Source organism: Patagioenas fasciata, chromosome Z, assembly GCF_037038585.1.
Source record: "Patagioenas fasciata isolate bPatFas1 chromosome Z, bPatFas1.hap1, whole genome shotgun sequence".
NCBI lineage: Eukaryota > Metazoa > Chordata > Aves > Columbiformes > Columbidae > Patagioenas > Patagioenas fasciata.
The window spans coordinates 75,989,671-76,010,744 of NC_092560.1; the positions used below are offsets into that span (position 1 = coordinate 75,989,671).

The following is a 21,074-nucleotide window of genomic DNA, read 5'->3' on the forward strand; positions in this document are numbered from 1 at the left end:
TGCTGGAGCGTGCAAGCAGGAGGAGAACAATTGCATACGGACTCAAAAGCATACGGGGCCACTTTCCTGCAAGCACGGGGTGCCAGTGGTCTTGCACAGGCCAGGAGCGGTTGCATGATGCTGCCATCAGACAGGCAAAGAGAAACAGTGGGATTCAGCGAAGCTGCTGGGTTCTTGCATGCGTCCCAAGCTCACCAAGGGAAACAAAAGCACACTGAGCACACAGGGATGCCTGTTCCGGATATTCGGCACAAGGAAGAACGTGAAGTTCTCAAAGCTGGCATAGTCACTCGCAGCTATGCAAACAACTCTGCTGAGAAGGTGACTTACCTTGGCCCCTGGCTGAGATCGCAGACCCCCAGACTCCAGGAAGCCTTTTCCATTGCCCAAGGATGGGACAAGCAAAGCTGAGGGCTGTTTCCCAGTGGGAAGCTGCCATCTCACAGACCAGCACATTAAGCAAGCGGGCTTGGGTTAAGAGCAAGCAGATCGCCACCATCAGCCTGACCCAGCCCAGTACACAGCAGTTGTTCCTCAGTTTTAATTTATCCCTGCAATCCAGACTAGTTTCTCTGCCAGCAGAAAAGCCACAGCAGTGATGGCAGGAGAGAGGGCTCGCTGTGCTGCTTGGGTGTCTTCCCCCACTGCAGCATCCCCCATTGCTGAAGCCCAGGAGGGATCCCACATCCATTTGGATGGGTAGGAGGAATGCGAGGCTCTGATCCAGGAAAGCACATGTTGATCCGTCAGCACCCGAGTACCTCCTGACCCATAATCTAGAGGAAACTAACTTCATATGGTGAGAGAGGGAGGAAGGGAGAACAATCCACGCCAGATCCACAGGGAGTCAGATGCCCTGGGGTGGGCTGGCCGGAGGCTGCACAGGAAAATGCTGTGTTGGAACCTGGATGCAACCTTAAGTGACAGCATGTCCCAGCCCAGTCCTCAAAAGACCATCCCTGGTGTTGCAGGCAGGAGAGGAAGAAAAAGGGCTGCCCAACAATTTGGAAAGTGCGGGCCACACTCCTGGTTCCAACACAGCTTTCTAGCCCCGGTTCAAGAGGTGCAGAGCCCAGGAACGGTGAAGGTGCTCCCAGATCTGCCCTCCCCACTGCCAAATATAGGGAAAATATTAGTTCTCTCCTATTTTGTCTCCCTAGACTGCCTACCACAGGCAACAGATTGAGTCTGCAGGCCCTACAGTAAACAAAAGATGGAAGGGTTTTTCATCCTACAATTCCATGTACTTTTTGGAGATGGAGGAGAGGAAGAGTGCGGACCCAGCACAACCTCGACATCTTTGTTCCCCCAGCCTGTTTCCTCCCAAACTTTTGTGCTACTTCAATTTTTGGAAAAAATAAACCAAAATAAATGGCAAGAAATACAGGTAAGTTTAGAAATAAACTGGGAGAGCTCTGGATCCTGGTGACCATCTCCCAACACCGCTGAAATACTGGGGCCCATTTCTCCCCAGTAGGAGACAAGCACCATAGTGGGAGATGTGGGCTGCAGAGGGAGATATAGACTGCGGTGGGAGATGTGGACCACGGTGGCAGTCATAATTCAGGCTTTTCAGGGTTAAGACCAGGGGATGCTGTTGTATGACAAAGCACTGGTTTATCCAGAGCAAGTCAGCCCCCACAGCCACACAAAATCCTACCTCTGTGAGGGCACTCACGTCACATGAGTACATCTATCATATTTTTCTGAGTTTAGAGAGCCTTGTGACCCCTGCCAACAGGGGCTCTCCATGGCTGAGAACCTCAGGGAACTAATGCCAACTGAAAAAAAAAACAAAAAACAAAAAACAAAAGAAAACAGAATAAATCTTCAAGTTAATCAGAAAAATATAAATGAGAGAGGGAAAAGGACCTTGCAGCACACTAGTTCCTGCCTGCCACTGGGAGCACCATCTTAAAATGATCCAGCAACCCAGCCATCACACGAAACCCCAGCTGCAATCACAGCACCTTCCCTTCTCAAAGCCCTTCTACGACCTTTGAGGACACCTTCCAATTAAAATGATGCACTGAAGGGTCCGCTCAAGATGATGGAAACAAAAAAACCCAAACCCAAGAACAAAAACCCCTTGCTCAACTGCAAATCTGGCCAGAGGGACACAGCTGACTCACGAACCCAACAGCAAGCAGCGCATGGGCTGATGGTCACTCCTTGCTGACCACCGTAGCCTCAGCGTGTCTCCACCTTGCATCCACGATGGTCTCCTCGTTTGTCTTCTTGCCCTGGACTGTATAGAAGAAGTTTACAGAAAAAGACAAATACATCACAGCCACTACACTGAATCCACCCCACTAGCCACAGTTCAAATTATACCAAATACACGTGTTTTCTGAGCGGGGCAAGACGAGTCAAAACAGCACAAAAGAGTAAGTCAGGTCACACAGTAGAGAAATGAACAGCCAAAAAGACCAATCAAAACAACCATGCTCTTGGGACAGGTTTTAGGAGATGACTCTGACAACCAATATTTTATTTTACAGCCAGGGGTTGTCTCTCTTACCAGACTGGCTCTGGTTAGCTCTGCCCTGGTGCCATATCTCCTTTATCGCACCAGTTTGGAGCTACACCAGCCCCCAAAACAACCCTCTGTAAGCCACCCAAATTTGTCCTGGGCTGCAGAGATCCTACAGTGCCATCTGTGGGACCACCCCATCCAGCTTTGCCACTTCCAGGGCGCTGATGTGCCACCTTGGCGCTGGCAGAGTCACCTGAATCTGTTTTCAACACCAAAAAAGCACCAAAAAACCCCAACCCTCAAAACCAGCCTTTATTGTAGCAGAGTAGAGGGTTAAAGTCCCAATTACAGAATTGGAAACACAGTTACCCAAGAGAAAAATAAACCAATTACAAAAAAAAAAAAGCCAAAAACACAATTCCAGATTATATTTAACACTCAAATTCCTCCTTAATTGCTCCAGTATCTCAGCCAGCTTGCAGGGGAGGAGTAGGGACTGGCAAATTAGCTCCCCCCAGGGCTGCTTCCCCCTGGGGAGCTTTCCCTATTTACATTCCCATTGTGTTCTTTAATTAGTACATTCCTACAGTTTTTCTGAGAGTCCCAACACTTCCAGGGCTGTGACAGTACTTTATAAATAATAAGTCGGAGGGAATATTCACTGTACCCTACTCCACTCCTCCCAGTGTCCCAGTTGGTGGCTGGCAGCTTTCGCAGGGACCACACACCGTCTAGAGCAGCCCACTACCACCAGCTCCAGAGGTGGGCCTTTGGTGGGGACCTCAACCACATCCTCTCTGCTGCTTCTTCCCACCTTTTATTTGGGGTCCCGCTTCCCAGATGGGATCCTCCCGGGCGAAGCATTTGGCCTTGATAGCATCCCCATAATGTGGTCCTCATGCTGGTGAGATGAGCTGGGAAGACACCTCAAGAAAAGGTCCCTGAAGCCCTCTGGCTGTCCGGTGGCTGGGCAGGATGCTGCTCACAGGCATTGCTGGCTAAGCCAGGCTTTGTGACTTGGGTTCTACCCAGAGTCATCCCAACCTCAGCATCAGCGAGCATGCAGTGTGCTTCTCCTCCATAGCAGGACTCAGGCAATACCCTACATCCTATGAGTTCTGGTACCTTAGGGATGCATGAACTACTTCCTTCGGGACAAAAAAAAGAGAGAGAAAATGTATTTAGTCTGCAGCATATCGAGCCAGCCATTGCCAGGAACAGGGCTGGGCAGAGCCCAGAACCCCTCATCATCCAGAACAGTGGGAAAGTCACCAGCACCTTCAGCCTCGCAAAGGTTTCACTCTGATCACCCTAAAAATCAAATGGGGAAAAAAAGCCCAAAGCAAAGACAACTCAGTGCAGCCGTGCATCAGACGCTCCAACCCAACATTTTCCCAGGTCTCATTAGAGATGATTTATGAAGGCTGACACCGTTGTTAACCTTTGACCACATCCCCACTGCCTGCAGGGCATTTCACAGCCTGCTTGGGACTGTCCAGCAGCAACGTGGGGGGGGATGATTTCGTTTTTATCTCCCTCGTTAGCACAATTCAGTGCTTTGAAGGGGGTGGGAGGGCCGCCTTACCTGCAGCAAGCCAGCCGCTTCACCCACCCTTGCTACCCGGACAAGCCCCGCAGTGCCACTCGCGCTGTGTGCTCGCACACATACGTGCAGCACTGCTTGGCACAGGCAGCGGGCACTAATAACCCACCATTTGCAACCCCATCCGATTCTGACATGTCCATTATTCACAGGCATTTGGCAAAGACCTTGGGCAACTCATTTGCAGAGTCCGGGTCAGCTCACAAGCTTACGAATTCCCAAACTGTTCGCTGGTTGTGCCTGTAGCCAAGCTGTGAATAGGGTTTTGGCAGATTTGAAAGGAGCTAGTGTTTTCCGAAAACACCTGCCTTCAGAGGCTGCAAAAGCCCACGGATTTCCGTTCCCATTTAAGATGCACATCTAGCCCTCCCAGAGGTGGGAGTAAGATGAAAACTCGATTTGTCTGCAACTACAGAGCATCCCCCATCTTTTAGCAATCTCGTGGGAGATGAAGTGACAACAGGGACTCTGAGCCAGGGGTGTGTCTAACCTCACCCTTCCTTGCCCACCTAGAGCTGGAAAAGGGACAGAGCAGAAGCACTTTCTGGTCTGGGAAACATCCCCAGTCTCTCTGCTTGGCCCTTCTCATCCCACTTAGGACAAGAGAGGGATAAAGGACGCAACCAGCTGCCTCTGCTTCCAGCCAAGCCACAAGCCCAGAGTGATGCCCTGGGAGCCCAGGCAGCAGCAGCAGCATTGGGAGGGGGCTCCTGGTCCTCCAGCTCCCACATCAGGATAATACACCAGCTGGAGCCTCACGGGAGACCTGGAAAAAGTGCACTCAGCACCTCTATTTCCAGACAATTTGCACTGTGCTTTCCCCTCCCTTGACCCACCAAAGCTGCATCACATTGTAAAGCACAGACCATCGGGGTTCGCAGTCTCACGTGTGAAAAAGACACAAGAGGATTTCCCCTCCTGCCCCACAGCTGAGGTTCTTCTCTTCTCCTTCCCAGTTGTCTCACTTGGTGCAAAACCCCACTGAGGTTTGCTCAACCAGTGGGCAACCCATCCCTGAATCCAATGGCAGCCCACGAGGCTCTCCAAGATCAGGCAGCATTGCACACCCGCTCAGGGAAGGAGCAGGAGGCGCAGGCAGGGGAATGAGAGACGAGGTTTGCTCGGAGACAGCTCTGGGCTTTTGGCAGGACTTGAGGGCATTTGTTTTGAAGCTGTGTTTACATGCCTTTGATCAGACGTGTTTAACTTTTCTGGTGCGTGACAGCAGCAAAACAAGTTTGATACAAGGATAATGAAACACATTGTGTGCCTGTATGTGTAAATGGCCATAACAAGGCTGTGCACATCAGTAACTCAAACTGGAGGTGATGGGGGGAGTGGGAAGACAGGGAGATGCATCATGACTATGCCAACGAGTTAAATATATATTAAAATAAAATTAAGCACTAACCCAGCAACAACAGCTCAATCTTAGCTGCTAGAGCTGGCCAAATGGAGTCTGCCTTGAGTCCGGTGCAGAAGAAAAACTCCCTTCAGCATGGTGAGGAGCTTTTCCTTAGCAGCTAAACAGGGAAGGAGCATCACAGCTCAGAGCTTGCTCACACCAGCACTTCAGGGCACCAGTGTGGAGCAGCTCATGCCATTCCCAGCCTCTGAGGTTTACCAGCAACTCTCAAAAGTCAGAACTCTCTTTTGAGAAATGCCATCACAAGACTGGAGTTCAAAAAGGAAAAGCAGCTTTCAAGGGTGCTTCTGAAAGGGCAACTCTCCAAAATGCTGTGGCACACCTAGCACAATTACCAAGGACATACTTGCATATGTTTAAAGCAACTGGACGACTAAACACCCTGCCGTCATTTCAAGTCTTGCAAGGCAATGAAAGCTCTCTCCCAGCACGCCGGGGAATTGCAGAGCGCTGCCGGTATCCTTTCAGCATGGGAGCCACACAGGAGCCACACGCACGGCCGTAAACTGGGGAAAGTTTCCAGGCACTGCAATGGGAACAGCCACACGTTGAGCTGCTAATGCAGTCCCTGGTGTGGGCAAAGCCTCAGCACAGACCAGGGGCTGCTTGCATTACAATAATCCTGTTTTGGAGGTTAAAGGAGACGTGGAGGAGTGGGGACCCACCAGCCTCAGCTACAGAGCAAACCCAGGCAATGTTCAATTTACTAGTGCAAATGCTGGCAGAGAGACTTTATAAATACGATCCCATGCTGACCACGCTTCAAGATGAGAGATGCCACCATCTCTCTGTGCTTAGCACAGCAAATGAGTGGAGCACGTTGGCACAAGAGGTTTCCTAATGGCATGCCACCTTACTACGCAACCTGTCAAGACGATGCAGGCTTAAGCAGTGGATCTTAGTTGGCAATAGAGGGGGAAGTGAATACTCAGCTGTGATAAATATTTAACGTGCTTTTAGTCTTGAAGAACTGTAGCACTGAGGCCATCATCCTGTAAGTGAAAACCAAGGCTGATTAATGGGGAAAGGTACTCCCATTTATGGGAGGTTAGGATCAATCCCAATTCTCAGCTATTTGTTGAATCTTTAATGCTCTTTTTCGAGAGCAGAGTTCCTTGGTGAAGGGCAGCATCCTAATAAGGCTGCTTTAACGGCACAGATGTTAAGGGGGTGTAAATAAAAGCCCCCTGTGAAAAATAAATGAGATAAAAAAGGAAGGCTTTGTGTGGTCACTGCATTTGGCTAGCTCAGAAAAAAACCAGTTTGGAGATCTTCTCTCTTCTTTGGAGGATGGGTTTACATATTTCAAAGCTTGCTCTGTCATCTCAGAGCTGAGGCCAAAGTTACCCCCAGACCCTCTCTTTGCCAGGCCAAAGATGAGCTGCTGCTTTGGGCAGGAGAGAGTGCTGGTTGCCACCCAACAGCCGTGTTTGATCTTTCCACACCCTTCACTCCATCCTAGTGACTGCCACTCTGCCTCCTTTCACACCTCAGCGCTCTTTTCAGACCCACATCTCATGCTCTACCTCTTCCCTCTCTGAGACAACTCTCCTGCCTCTGCAGTTATACCAGCATCGACCACGCTCCCTCCTGTGCTCTCAAACAGCCCCCTTCACTTCTTCTTGCTCCAGAGCACCCACAGTGAACAGACAGCTTGCATTTGCATGGCATTTCCCCGTCATGTATCAAGGAAAACATGTCCCTTTGTTCTTTTTGGGTCTTCCATCGCATCACCTTCTTGTGTCAACCTGCTCCTATGCTTGCTTCGCCCAAGAAATCCCCTTTTGCTTTTCTGTGCCTCACCACCCAGCAGAAATAACCCTGCTTCCTGCAAACAAAACCCTCCCCGCACATCTCTGCTCCCTGGCCATCCTCCCCTTGTCGGCAAGCAGCACAGAAACAAGACCACAGACACGAGTCTTGTAATGAAGATAAAGAGTCACATATCCCTGCCGCCCCTCTCCATCTGCCCGCGCCTTTCCGGTTGCATTATGCCTTATGCTGCTTCTTGTCTGAATCTAAACATCAGCTCCTTCTTGGCCATGCTGTTTCCCTTACCCACACCCTGTGCTGGGGACAAAGAGGCCACGAGAGTTACAAAAGGGAGAGGATGAGAAATGAACCAGGGAAGGTGACAGCAAGAGGCAGCGAGGGAGGAAGCGCATTCACAGCAAGGAAGATCAAAGACACCAGAGCCAAGCGCAGGTTCCCACACGTGAGGGGGGCTGGCATATCCCTGCTGAGCCACGCCGGCTCCATCAAACCATCAGCTGGAACGGAGTCTGTTGTCTGAGCTGAGAAGGGGCACTAGCTTCTCCCTGAGGTGACGAGAATTGGGACAAAAATCCAACGTCACACCCAGGCAGAAGCCCAGAGCCTCCCTGGCCTCCAAAGCCTTCTCTCCCGCTTCGAAGTGCAAGAAGACCAACCTTCAAAATCCTCTTTCTCCATCCAGCCCTGGGTTTGCTGTGATGGTCCTTAGAGCCCCCACCACCATATGAGACGGACCCAAAAGCAGGCAGTATGGCTGGACAACCTTCCAGGGCTGCAAGTGCACAGGCTGGAAAAGCGTGTAGAGCACCTCTCACTGCTGTACACACACATCCCGCTGCCAGGACGGACCACGCCTCACGGACCACGCACCAGGATCAATCAGCGTCTCCACCCCCACAAGCCATCTACACCATTACTGCCTTTCCTCATCCACTGTCGTAAACAGCGGTTAGGAGTAAAAATACCAGGCTAAGCAGATTAACCTGCACATTGTCCTCAGTGACAACACAAGTGCCAGACTTCTATCCTTGCCCTGTGATGGGCCTCAAACATAGAATCTCAGAATCATTTCGGTTGGAAGAAAACCATAAGATCATTGAGTCCACCCATAACCTAACTCTAGCCCTAAACCATGTCCCTAAGAGCCTCATCTGTACATCTTTTAAACATCTCCAGGGATGCTGACTCCACCACTTCCCTGAACAGCCTGTTACACTGCTTTACAACCCTTTCCATGAAAACATGTTTCATAACATCCAATCTGAACCTTCCCTGCATTGCCATAAGACTTCCAGAGAGGTGCTAAGGCATAGTCCTCTGCCCAACCTTAGCAAGCTGTTCCAGCAAACAAAAAGCAAGGAAAATATCTTGCTGTATCCCTGCAAGCTGGAAGAGACAGAAGCTGCTATGCAACCTGGTGGCATTAGGGGAAAGATCAGCACCAGAGAATCAGCCACATCCCAAGGGGGACATCATTACACCCGATGCTCCTGAGGGATTTCATAGACCCACTGCCAAGCCCCACAGACAGATTCATGGTGTGGCAATGCCAAGAGGAGGAAGGAGATTCCCAGGCCAGGGAAGGCACAACTGAGCCCTAGTCTGCAGCCAAACTGCCCAGGTGCTTTGGCTTCTTGCCCCAAACCATGGGACCCTTTGGCAGAACCACAGGCTTGGGAAGACAATGCCCATACAAGCACTAGAGACAGGGCTGCTTTTGTTTACAGGCCGCTGGCAATGGCGCTCTGCACCCCGCATCCTCCCCCAGCCAGGAGCGAGCTCCAAGAAAGGAAATTACACGAGCCAGAAGGTTTGATGGAATGAGCCCATTGGGCGGCTTGAAGATAGCTATTAATGGAGAGCTTTCTCTAATTGCTTTTGTATAATCTGGGGCTGCTAGGCGGAACTGGGTAATAAATGAAATCCAATTACATTTTCTCTCAGTATTTATTTTATTAAGTAGAATTCATCAGCTGATGAAGGGCCCCTCGAGGTAATGGCTCATGACCTAGTGGAAGGCACTTTTTTTATTATTATTTTCCCCACTCAGGGAAGCAGATAATTCAGCTCCTCAGTAAATGCAGACTGCTCCCCTTGCATTGTGACAACAGTGACAGGTCTCAGGGCAGGAGGAAATCCCATGGAGTGCCCAGCACCAACATTGTTCTTCCAGCCAGGATCCCTGCTCTGATTGCTGGCATCCTAATGAGCACACGGGGTGATTGAACCTCAGCTTCAGCATGCCAGCCAAAATGGAGATGGATCTACAGTGCACAGCTTGCATGGTGTGTTCCAGAGGGCTGCGGCAGGGATTAGTCCCACTGGGGATGCAGCAAGGATCAATCTCCATCAGTGTCTGTTCCTCGGGAGGCTGTAGGTTTTGGTGTGTGTGCTACTTCCCTAGGATGGGTCTCCTATGTGGGTCACAGACTTTGGGCTCGGTACAGGACTACGACTGAACGGGCCGTGAACACCAGCAACTCGGATCCATCACACCCAGCCCTGCACTCTAGCACATCCCTAAGGACCAGCCTCACATCCCTCTCCAGCATGGCACCTCAACCACCACTTGCTGGTGGCTTGAGACTCACTTGCTGGTGGTATAAATACAATTGCTTCCAGGAATGCTGCCCAATGAGGCCACCAAAAGCATTGGTGGTGCCCAGTTGAGCCTTCTGCAATCACTCACACGGTGGTGCCAGTGGGTACAGCATCCATCCCAGGGATGCCTGGTGCTGGAACCACTGCAGGGTGCTCCAGCTGCCAAGCAGGTTTTGCTGCCCTTTTGCTGGATCTCACAGTGAGGGCTCCTCCAGCAATAAGCAGGCAGGATACCCCAGGGATCTAGTGATCAGCTGCTGGGCTTTTCACCGTCTCTCTTCCCACCCAGATATTGACTGACATTCACTCCTCACCCCCAAACCCAGCACCGACAGCCACGGCTTGCCCTGCTTTCACTGCCATCTTGTCATACAAGCAATTTATCACCCGCCAGTGAGTGCTCATTACAGCCGACAGACTCCAGTATCCATTAATTAATGGGAAATACTTAAGAGAGGCATATACATGCGCACAAATCTGCCTGAGCGGTTTCCTACAGCACCTACCACAGGCATACCCACACACTGCAACACCAAGCACAGGCTCCAGGGGCTGCCGCGGAGGTAGCCAGCAGCAGCCAGGCTCAAAACAAAGACGAATCAGGGGCGGGGGGGGGGCGGAAAATGGAGGTGATAAGGTAGCATGATTTTATTCTTGAAGTAATAAGAAACTATTCAGTTTAAAGGAACAAAAAAAGGATGTCAATTCAAGAACAGGGGGGCAGGTAAGCCATATCCCAGCTGCTGAGGCTTTCAGGTGAAGGTTATTCCGTAGGACACCTTCAAAGGGTTTGCACACTTTTGCTGCAGAAAAAGGTAGTGTTTTACCTAACCTTGCATGAGGGATGAGGTGCTGTTGGCTGTGATGCCTCTCCCAAGCCTCCCACAGGTCTGTCTAACGCAGGATAAGCGCAGTCCCGCTGCATGGGAGCAAACCCAGGGGTGTGAGGGATGCTCCTCCACAGCCATACGTGTCCCAGCCCACAGGTTAGCAGCACCGAATGAACGCTCACCAGCGCCCGAGCCTTCACACCGTTGGGTGAGCTAAAAATAAACGAAGTACGGGCTCGCAGCGAGTCAGCGCCAGATTTAAGAAGTGCCACGTTTTGCTGGTTCGCTGCAGAAGACAGGCACAGAGGGCGAGGGAAAAGGGTTTCAGAGGGATCTTCTGAAACTCGGCTGGCTTTTCGGTTCGGGAAGAAAACGTAAAATCAGTTTGAAAGGAGATCTAAACATTGTGTCAAAACCCAGCGCTTGATCTTTTTCACAAGTGGGCTTTCACTTTCTTCTGTTGAGGTTATTTGCCAAGCACAACACAGAAACACAACCTATTCCTGTTGATCCAGAACTTTTTTTCACCAAATAAGCCATTCATCTGAAATCTTTTTGCCCAGCTCTGCTGTAGCAGAAGCTATCTGCGTGCGGCAGCCCAGGATTTATGCTCAAATGAGCATTTGTGACTAGCAGACAGACTAGATTCATAGTGAAATGCATCATCAATAAATCAGCCCATCACTTCTCCTGCCCCCAGTGCAGGGCTGAAGTCTCAAGTAACTACTCAGCACTTTGTCAACCTTTACTCCAGAAAAGTCTGGACAGGAGACCCCAGGATTTAGCCTATTGATTGCTTACTATTGTTTGTGATGCCCTGCCTGCGTTAGACATGCTCCCTTCAAGCAAGATTAAATACCTGGCTTATGGCATTGGGATTCAAGGGAAATTATCTTTTACAAGCACAGGAACAGACAAGTCAAATTGCCTTGTGCAATGGTCCATCGTGGTGGAAAGGAGACCTGAGCCCCCTCCATCTTGCTGCCAGGGAACAGCACGGCGGTGCTGGCTCTCCTTAGGGCTGGTGGAGCGAGCCCCACAGTTGTAGCACATTTCTGCTAGTTAAATGCAATTTTGGCTGTGGCTCCAGAGCCTCTGCGGCTCCCAGCTCCTCCAGTAGTGTTTTGTTGCAAGAACAATAGACTGACAGCTCCCTGAAAGCTTTGAGTAGCATCCCCAGCTCAAAGGCAGCCTTAATACCTCCGCCGATCTCGAGCCTTTCAGTTTTTACACTCATTTGGAGTTAAGCTGATCTAACTTGAGCGAGTGGGCGCAGACGGAGTCGCTCAACCAAAGCCGAAGCACGTCGCAGCGGGGCTGCCGCAGACGCTCGGCAGCGAAGCAGACACCTCTCTACCCAAGGGCTGGTGCTTGTCCCTCATGCACCATCATGTATATGGAATATATTAACCTGGATGGACACAAGTGACCACCCTGTCCTCCCAAAAGGGTAAACCTGGGACATTTCTTCCCCCTGCAACCACAAAGCAAGGAAATACAGCATCCACTAGCAAGCCGGAACACTTCTTATTAACTCTCTGAATGCTGTCTGCCCCTCCAGCACCTCCCTCTCTCTACCAAGAAGGCAGAAAAATTGACGCCGGTAGCCTTCAGCCTCCAAGCACTATGTCGAAATGAAGCCAGGAGATGACCCGACTGTCCCTGCAGCACGCAGCTACAGCACTGAAAACCAAGCCGAGAAAACAAGACAGAAAATAACTTTCTCATGGGAGTCTCAGTGCTCCTAGGATTTGCACAGAGCAGCCCCACCTCCAGCACTGCTCGTTACATGGTTGGGATGACAACAAGACCTCAGCCAGCTCAAGATGAGTGTTTGCTGCTTCCCACCTCTGGGGAGCTGGATCTGTTTGCTCCATACAGCACAGGTTTCTTCAGGGTTTTACCGATTGCTGGTGCAGAGGCCAGCACAGGGACACCACCACCTCCCCAGGCACCCCTACCATGGGTTGAAACCAGCTAGGGATGAAGGGTGCTTAGAAGGAAGATAAGGCCTCACTTTTTAAGGATGTTTCTTCCTACTGATAGCATCCAGCATACAGGGTGAAAAAACCATCAGCTAAAAACCTGCAACTCTCCCAACAAAAAGCAGCCTGCAGAAGCACCTAACAACTCCAGGTGAGAGAAACAAACAAAAGTATTTACAGCACCCAAACTCAGACCACCGGCTGCTCTCCAGACCCCATGGCATGCCCATGCACTGGAGATGGCACACCCATTCCCAGGCTTCACCCACGCATCCCGCTGCAAGACAAGCTGATTTCTGACACTCATCCAGCCTCCCACTTTGTTTTATTTCTGCCTGGTGCCCGACCTCCCCCTCTCCTCTGGGTACTTTTCCTGCTGCTGTTTGTTCCTGTCCTTTACAGCTCTGCCTGCTGTCACTCGCATAACCTTGCCTGTTTGGTAATTTGTGGCAATAAAGTGTCACTGTGGGGAAAAAATACAGCGTCACAGCAGCATATAAATCTCTGATCTATAAATTGTGCTGGCCCCCACGTGTGTGCCCCTCCTTTTCGATGTAAAGTGCAACAATTTAGGGCAAGAGGAAGAAAAAAAGAGCTGGTAATATGTGATCTTACTGAAGGGCAGCACCGAGCTGTCCTCGTTAGGGGCTGTAACGTATGCTGAGGGGCTGGTGTGTGCTGTAAATCACCCTGGCAAAATGGGGCCTCAGTGGAGGCTTCCTAGAGCTACCCAGGGCTTAAGAGGAGGCATCCTAAGGGGGAAAATAATGCAATAGACATTGCTAAGGGGGGCCATCAGCGCTGCAGTCTCCGTCCCCTGTGAACAGCCTCGCTGGTGCTGAGCAAACGTGACCCTGAGAGCTTCAAGGCCATGGAGAGGATGCAGGTGTGTGCAGCTGAGCCCCTAGCTCCTCTTACCATCCAGATGTGGCATCCCACCCATCTCCACCACTACTGAAACACCTCTGCCAGAGGAGCCCCACCAGCACCTGCTTTGCTTTGAGGATGAAGGGGGACCACAAGGAGAGCAGTCTGCGCTTTTTTGCCCCCTCCCTCCAGTGCAGCAGGTCCCCACTTTACACAGCTGTATGCTCACCCCTATGCTAACAACAGCTCAGAGCCAGGACTAAGTAGGGCAGCTCCCACCTCAAGGTAAATGCACCCCACATTTGTGTCCCTGCGATCTCCAGCTCTACTGTGCAGAGCACCCACCACCGTGGTCCTCCGGGAGCTGTGAGACGCACAGAAGCCGCAACACCACCTTAAATAGTTTAAGAGTGAGTACCGTCCCTCTTCCTGATGGTTATTTCTTTTAATGGGAAAACACTGCTTGCCTCCATCAGAGCCCTCATTTACTGAATAATCATCTCGGTCACACTACAGCTCAGCATCCCGGGACGGCTGTAAAACGTCACCTCCAGCACTACTGCTGGCTCTCTCCTGAGCTGCAGCTCCCATGCCAGACCCAGCAAACAGTCCCTCTCCCTTACCCATGGTCCTCAGCACGCTGGGGTCTCACCCAACACCCATCACACAGAACAGCAGGAAGCCTTGCAATAAAGCCTTCTCCTGACACTGACATTTTTCTTGACATCTATGGCCCACCTGAGCAGCTAAGTAACACCCCTGTGAATATAAACAAGCGAGGGAAAGTGCATTCACTAGACAGATAGCTCGGGGAAGAGTCATCACCTGCTGAAAGCCCATATGTGGTTTTGTAACAAAGGTATTTGCTTCCTGTCTTGCCCACTAGTCAGAGGAATATATGACTGAAGCTCAGCAGCACCCTGGAGACAGACTAAAACAGAGCGGAGAGCGAGGGATGCTCGGAGTGCTCTGCAGGAGCCGTGCAGATGAACACATTATGAACACCCTGGGGAGGAGAAACCTCCCTTCTCCCAGGCTCAAGAATGGCACACAACCAAAAGCCATCGTTCAACTATCCTGCACCTGATCAAAAGAACATGTTAAAAAACAAACAAAAAAGGTCAAGTTTTGGTCCCCAAACCTGCCCATGGACAATTCCTTTCCTCCTGCAGTCACTTATCATGAAATCCCAGCCCATTGCCATGGTGTGGTGCAGGGCTTGGGCACAGGGACACCCAACCCATGCCATTGTGGGACCCAGCAGCAAAGAGGGACTACAGCACACTGGCACAGCCAGCAGCTCGCACAGCACTCAGAACACATCAAGACACTGCTCCTGGTTTTGAGAGCCCCAAAACAAGACACATGTTGATTGACTGGAGCATATTCATCTCAGGCCACTGAGATGGTCAGGGGAACTGTTGAGAATAGTGAGCCATGCTCTTTGCAGCAGCACAGAGCAAGAGGATGAGTGGTAGTGAGCAGCTGCTGAAACAAAAGGTTCCCACTGGATGCAAGGAGAAACTTTTCCCCCTGGAGAGCCCACCAGCACTGGAAGAACAGTGGCCCAAGCAGCCTGTCCTCTTTCCACATGAAGGGCCTTTCAGGAGCAGGCTGGATAAAGCCCTGAGCAGCCATGTCCAGTCTCAATCTCCTGGTCAGTGCAGAGTCTCTGCTGGACTCAGGATCTCCAAAGTCTCTTCCAAACTGGATGGTTTTGTGAAAAACTGTGGCTGCAATAACACATCAGGCCACTGCTTCTCAGGGTCGTAACTGCTGGAAAACCAGCACCGCACCTTTACAAAAACACTCTAAGCTAGACAGGATGAAGTCTTCCTCTTCTCCAATTCCCAATTTCATGACCATTGGGACAGTGCAACATAGGGAAGGAAATCAAGAACAACTCTTATAATAGGAGCAAAGGCATTCCTTCACACCAGGAATGGAATCTGGAGCTGGGAACCCATTTCACCCCACCCTTTCTACATCTCCTCAAAAATCATACACTCACTGAAGATGTATGTGCACATACACTGCAAGACCAGTGCTAACTGGGCCTGAGGAACCACTCTGAACATGCAGTTCACATGGCTGGTGCTGATTCAGATGTCCTTGATAGCATGTGAGGAAGGAAGAAAATGCATGAGACACAACATGGAAGTGGTCTCAGGGTGCTGTTTGGAAAATTTATGGTAAGCAGTAGGAAAAAACCTCTTTGCTGGGAGGGTGGCACAGCTGAAGGCCAGGTACCCCAGGAGATGGAGGATGTTTATGCTTAAACCATGAACACTCAGCTAAACAACCACACTGGTCTGATGCAGCACTGCTGGCAGTTCTGCTCTGAAGACCTCTGAGGTCCCTGTGGGTCTGCAAAGATGCAAGAACAGGGTGAGAGATTGCTGGTCAGACTTTATCTTGGTCACTGACTCCACACGCATCTACAAGACCCCTCAGCCACTTCATTTTTCCCATCTAAAAAGCAGGTCCGTACTCGGAGGAAGGGCACAGCCCACCTAGAAGCAGGATTGCCAACAGCTGTGCCTGGAGGGGACACACCTAAGACAGAAGGTAGAACAGATTCCTTGAGACCCAAACACTGCAAAACACACAGAAACTGCATAACCAAGTGACAGCAGCACAGCTTTGGCGAGACATCTGTCCATTTATAAATAGAGCTCAACCGTGTGTCCTTATCACAGAGCTTTGATGTGTTTGGGGAGAGTATTTTTTTCCCTTTCTCTGTCGAGTCCCAGGCAGCGCAGATAATGGGCTTGGATCGATCCAGCTCAAGTATTACTAAACTTCCTACCACCATGGCAGCATGCCAGCCTCAAATAGGACAAGAGAACATGTGTCTGTTCAGAGCCAACCACAAGAAGAAGGCAGAAAATTGCTTTAGACTTAAATAAAAAAAAAAATAGGTGCTTTTTGCAGATTTGTAGATCAATCTACAATGTATTTTAGAGGTTTAAGAAAGTCAATAGAAACAAGATATATCATTGCTGCACAAGAACCTGAGAAGTTGTATTTCTATTTATGCTGCTGCTAGCACTCCAACCGCAGGCTCGTTTTCCTGCTGCTCCCTGCCGCGGACCCACATCACTTGTTCTCCCGCAGCGAAGTTGAGGGAAGGGGCTCCCTCCGCTGCTGCAGCTGACCACCATGTTTGTTTTCCCAGGAAAACCTAGCTCTGGGGCTGGTTGGGGTCTGAGATACCCTAAAAAGTGTCACCATTGCACCTCGTGCCTTCCTTGCTTTGGAAGCGAGAGGATGCAGGGATTGCTGGCAGTGGCCAGGCTGACCTCCCACAAACTGTCATTTGTCACCTCAGGTGTCCATCAACGTGGGCTCAGCACACAAGTTCAACTCAAGTCTCTTGGGATGCTCCAGACAGGGCTTAGATGATCCTTTGGGACTTGTTCTTCATCTGCAAAGGTCAGCAGCCTGCCCTCTGCAATCTCATCCCCAGACATGTGACAAACCCTGCCATGTACCTACCATGCCTCTTGCTACCACCACGGCAGAACTTGGAGAGGCCTTGCACAGATCCCCATTGTAAACCCTCTGCCCTCCCAAGCATTACAAGGCATATGCAGAACTTTTCTCCTCCCTTTTTATTACTATCCAGTGAGCCACATGACATGCTTTATCAAACCAGACCTAAATCACGGCTGACCCTCCCCAGATACTGTGTAATGTGTCAGCCATTAAACATACAATTAGCCTACATTTACAAATCTGTAAGAGGCTGTCACCAGCCATCCATCACTCACAGGCAGGACCACTCACCTCCCCCTGGCAGAGTTCTTCCTAAGGAGCCACCAGGAAGTGAATCCCACTGGAACCAGCCAGCCACATCCATTTCCCAGCCTCTATGAGGCACAATAAGCATCTCCTGGTTTCCACACACTGCCTCAGAGGGGGAAGGGTAACTTGTATCTGGGCTGAGAAGAGCTGGCTGCACACCCTTGGTGGACAGGCAAAGCCCCTGTGCTGTGGGATGCCCAGCTCCAGCCGTCCTGCCCTAGAGTCCAGCTGGGCACGGGAAAATAGGTCAGGCTACAACACGAGAAGCAGAAAACAGCACTCTGCCCTCCCTACAAGGGTACATTTGCAAATGCCTGCTACACAGACCATCCGAAGCCCATCGATGCTCCCTTGGGGAGCACACCAGGGCAAGGAAACTCATGGCTGTGATGCAGGGTAGGGACCAGCAGCTGGGGCACCAAGGCTGGCAGAAGGACCAGCCTGCTTCTGCTCCTCTGACCCCCTTCCCAGCCCTCTGCCAGGCTCTTGATTCTCCAACAGCACATCACTGGGGCTGGGCTTTTATCCCTCCACTGCCACGTATGAGCGGGCACCAGGGGACATATCATTCAGCAAAGCCAAGGAAGAAACAAGCAGCATTAACCGCTAGCATGTGTGTACGGAGACCCCTCATAAACTCTTTTTTTCCCTCGTTCCCATCTGCTTTGCTCTGGGCCACTAAATCCAATTCAGCAGCGCTCAGAGCTTGTACCTAAGCTGTGACACATTTGTCAGATCCCTGACTAGACCCATGGCTAATTTTACAACACTAATTTATCTCGCCATATTATATCGCTTTCATTTCATCCCCCTGGATCCCATTACTGCCAGTGTACCTTGTAGCCAGCATGTAACAGTAATTGGTATTATTAGCGACGTACCCTCCTCGAGCTGCTCTATTTGCAGAGCTGTGAGGAGTCTCTTGGGTGGGTCGGTCCGTGTTGAGGATGGGGATGAGAGGGGTTCTTACCCCACATCACCCCACGGATGCCACCACTGGGCAATACTGCGGGCAGCGTTTTGCTGCTGCAGAGCATCTCTGCACCCCCAGACTCTAGCCTGCTCCCCAATGCGGCTTCATCAGGTGTTGCTCACCCCTGTGGTCCCCTTAACCTTGAGCTTTTAACTCCAGAGCCCACGTTCAGCTTCGCACAAAGCGAGTATTTCTGTCCTTGCCTGTGGCCCAGAGGATACAGGACTCTGCTGATCCAGGGTGAAAGAGGCTGCAAAACACCCCTGGGATGCACGATGTGGGGCGAGGGGGCAGGGAAGCTGCACAGGAAAATTCATGAGACTTCATGCTATTTTGGCCAATGGTTTCTCCTCTTCAGTGTAAGCTATTGCTTTTCCAAGATCAATGTAATTAAAGTCATGCAGTTTTAGCTAAGTAGGAGGCTGTGCTATTCAAACGGTGACAATTCCCACTTAAGATGTCCTTGCCTGGCATTTAGAGACTTGTTAAATTTTAATTCATCATTTTAATTTCTCGAGCACAGCACCAGCAAGCACTGGCTTCTCCAGCATGGCTCCATGAAGTCTGCGTTCTCAAATTGGGCAGCCCCATCCACAGGCCCCTTTCCTGCCCCAGCAGGGTCCTCGTGCCTTGAAAAATATCTCAAACCTCTCCTCAAGCTGTGTTCTCACAGCCCCATACAAAGCACATATGCAACAGGTCTCAGAGGTAGGGAAACCCCTTGATCATGGCTGGAGATGGTGGTGGGGATGCAGCCCTTCACAGCAGAGTGGAGCCCAGGGAAGTTCACCACATCCATGATGCTGCAACCCCCAGCGCAAGCAAGCAGAAAGAACATCCAGCAGAACTGAGAGCCTGAAGTTGTGCTTGACCGTGAGAGGGGGCATCTCACTTCCCACCACAAAGTGGGGCTGGGTGACACTTACCTGCTCCACAGCAGTTCAGCCATCATGGGACCTCCACTACCCCAGTTAGACCATGCATCCCCCAGTTGCCCGGAGGGCTTTCAAGCAGGAGCATTCTCTACAGAGAAGCCTCCCATGCGCAGTCCGTGATGTGTATTTTCCAAGCTGTTCATCCAAAACTGGCCCTCTGCAACCTGAATAACCACTGTCAGCATCTGCCCTCTTCACACAGCAGCCACGGGACAGCTCACACACCAGAGCCAGGAGCAGCCTTTTGTCACACCTTAATAAATGCCATCCCTGTCAAAAGACACATGGCCTGCAGCCCCACCAGGGCCCAGAGAGCAGCAATCGAGGTCAAACCATTTGAACAAGTGTTTCAACCCACCTCTTATCTCTCCACCAGTCCAGAGTCCTTGGGGCGTCCCCAATTTCTCATCAACGTCCAGGAGAATTCTTCCAGCCGCTTGACCAACCCTCGCCGCTCAGATCTGGGATTTTCTTCAACAAAACGAAAGAGACAACCTGTCAGGTTACCAAGTGGAGTACTGCCATCACTTTGGATTTAAAAAACAACCAAGAGAGGGGGGCATCTATTCTCAAGCCCTGACGGCTGGGGGGTAAATCGTGCAAACATGAAGCTAGTTTAGACGAAGAGCACTCCCACAGAAGCATCACAGTCCAACCCCCAAAGCACTCATTTACTTAATTATTTTGATTTAGAGACATGAAAAGGGAGAGGGGGGAAGAAAAAAAATACAGCAGCTTGGAGCATCTCTGATCTTTAAAGACAAAGAGCAATGATCCCCAGCCAAAACAGCACAGCAGTACTGAAACGTCAGCCCAGCACCAAGGCATTTGCCCACAAGGTCTTGCACTCCCTAAACCCTAATCCTGCAAAGCCTCACACACATGTTAAACTGCGCGGGGAGAGGCCAATCTGACTGAACCCGGGAGTGTGAAGAGGAAAGCACACATGTACGGCTTTGCAGCACGGACACCGAGGACTGGAAACGGAAGAGCGACTTTCTCTGCTACGTCTGACATGCTGCCTAGTGAGATGGAGTTTGAGGCATTGCTGAAACCAGCAGTGCCTTCAGTTACAGCAGCAAATCCGCTTTTTGTGTTAGACAAACAAATTATCAGTTGAGATCTGCTCTCATTATATAGCTCTTGTGGCTGAGCTTGTCCATTGGTTCCTCTCTCCTTTTTAAATGATTTGGGGACAAAGAAAAAAAAAATCTTGTGGTTCTGCACAATTAAAAATAGGAGCCAAAATGTACTGGCAAGTGAAAAGTCTGGGAGTCACTCCTGCAGAGACACTTTCCCAAGGGCGACAATGGCTCCAAGCCTGGAATACCTCGTGCTTTAATTAGCACCTGACCTGGAGCTGATGAGGTCTGTCAGAGCCCTCCGCAGGACCACATCCAGAGCCCGGGCAAGTCAGTGGGAGGATGCTACAGAATCCCAAACTACAACTCCCATCCACCCCTCACTCGCTTACAAAACCTAAATAAATAAATAAAACCTCCAAACTCTGCTGGGTGCCTGATGGAGAAACCTTCATATGCAAAGCACTGAGAAATAATCAAAAAGTTTTCCAGAGCTTAAAAAGGAGGGAAGCAGACTGTTTGTCATGCCGGCAGCCTTGGCATGCCACAATTCATCATGCTTGTCAGGTGTCAGCCACCGAGAAATTTAACTCCAGCTGCCCCAAGCCCAACACCCGCAACGCCCCATCACTCAGAAGCTGCTCTGCCAGGCACCCGGAGCTGACAAGTGACTGGCAAGGAGGGGAGATGGCTCCTCCCCAAACCTCCCCTTGCTC

The 21,074-nt window shown here is 50.7% G+C and overlaps 1 protein-coding gene across 4 annotated transcripts in view; it reads right to left on the reverse strand.

Moving 5' to 3' along the window:
• Positions 1 to 21,074, reverse strand: part of CNTFR (ciliary neurotrophic factor receptor) — a 216,199-nt gene that overhangs the window by 141,761 nt on the left and 53,364 nt on the right. For all 4 annotated transcript variants that reach the window (XM_071802309.1, XM_071802310.1, XM_065860716.2 and 1 more), the window contains exon 2: positions 19,635 to 19,747. The gene's annotated coding sequence lies outside the window, so the exon portion shown is untranslated. The remainder of the gene's footprint in view (positions 1 to 19,634; positions 19,748 to 21,074) is intronic.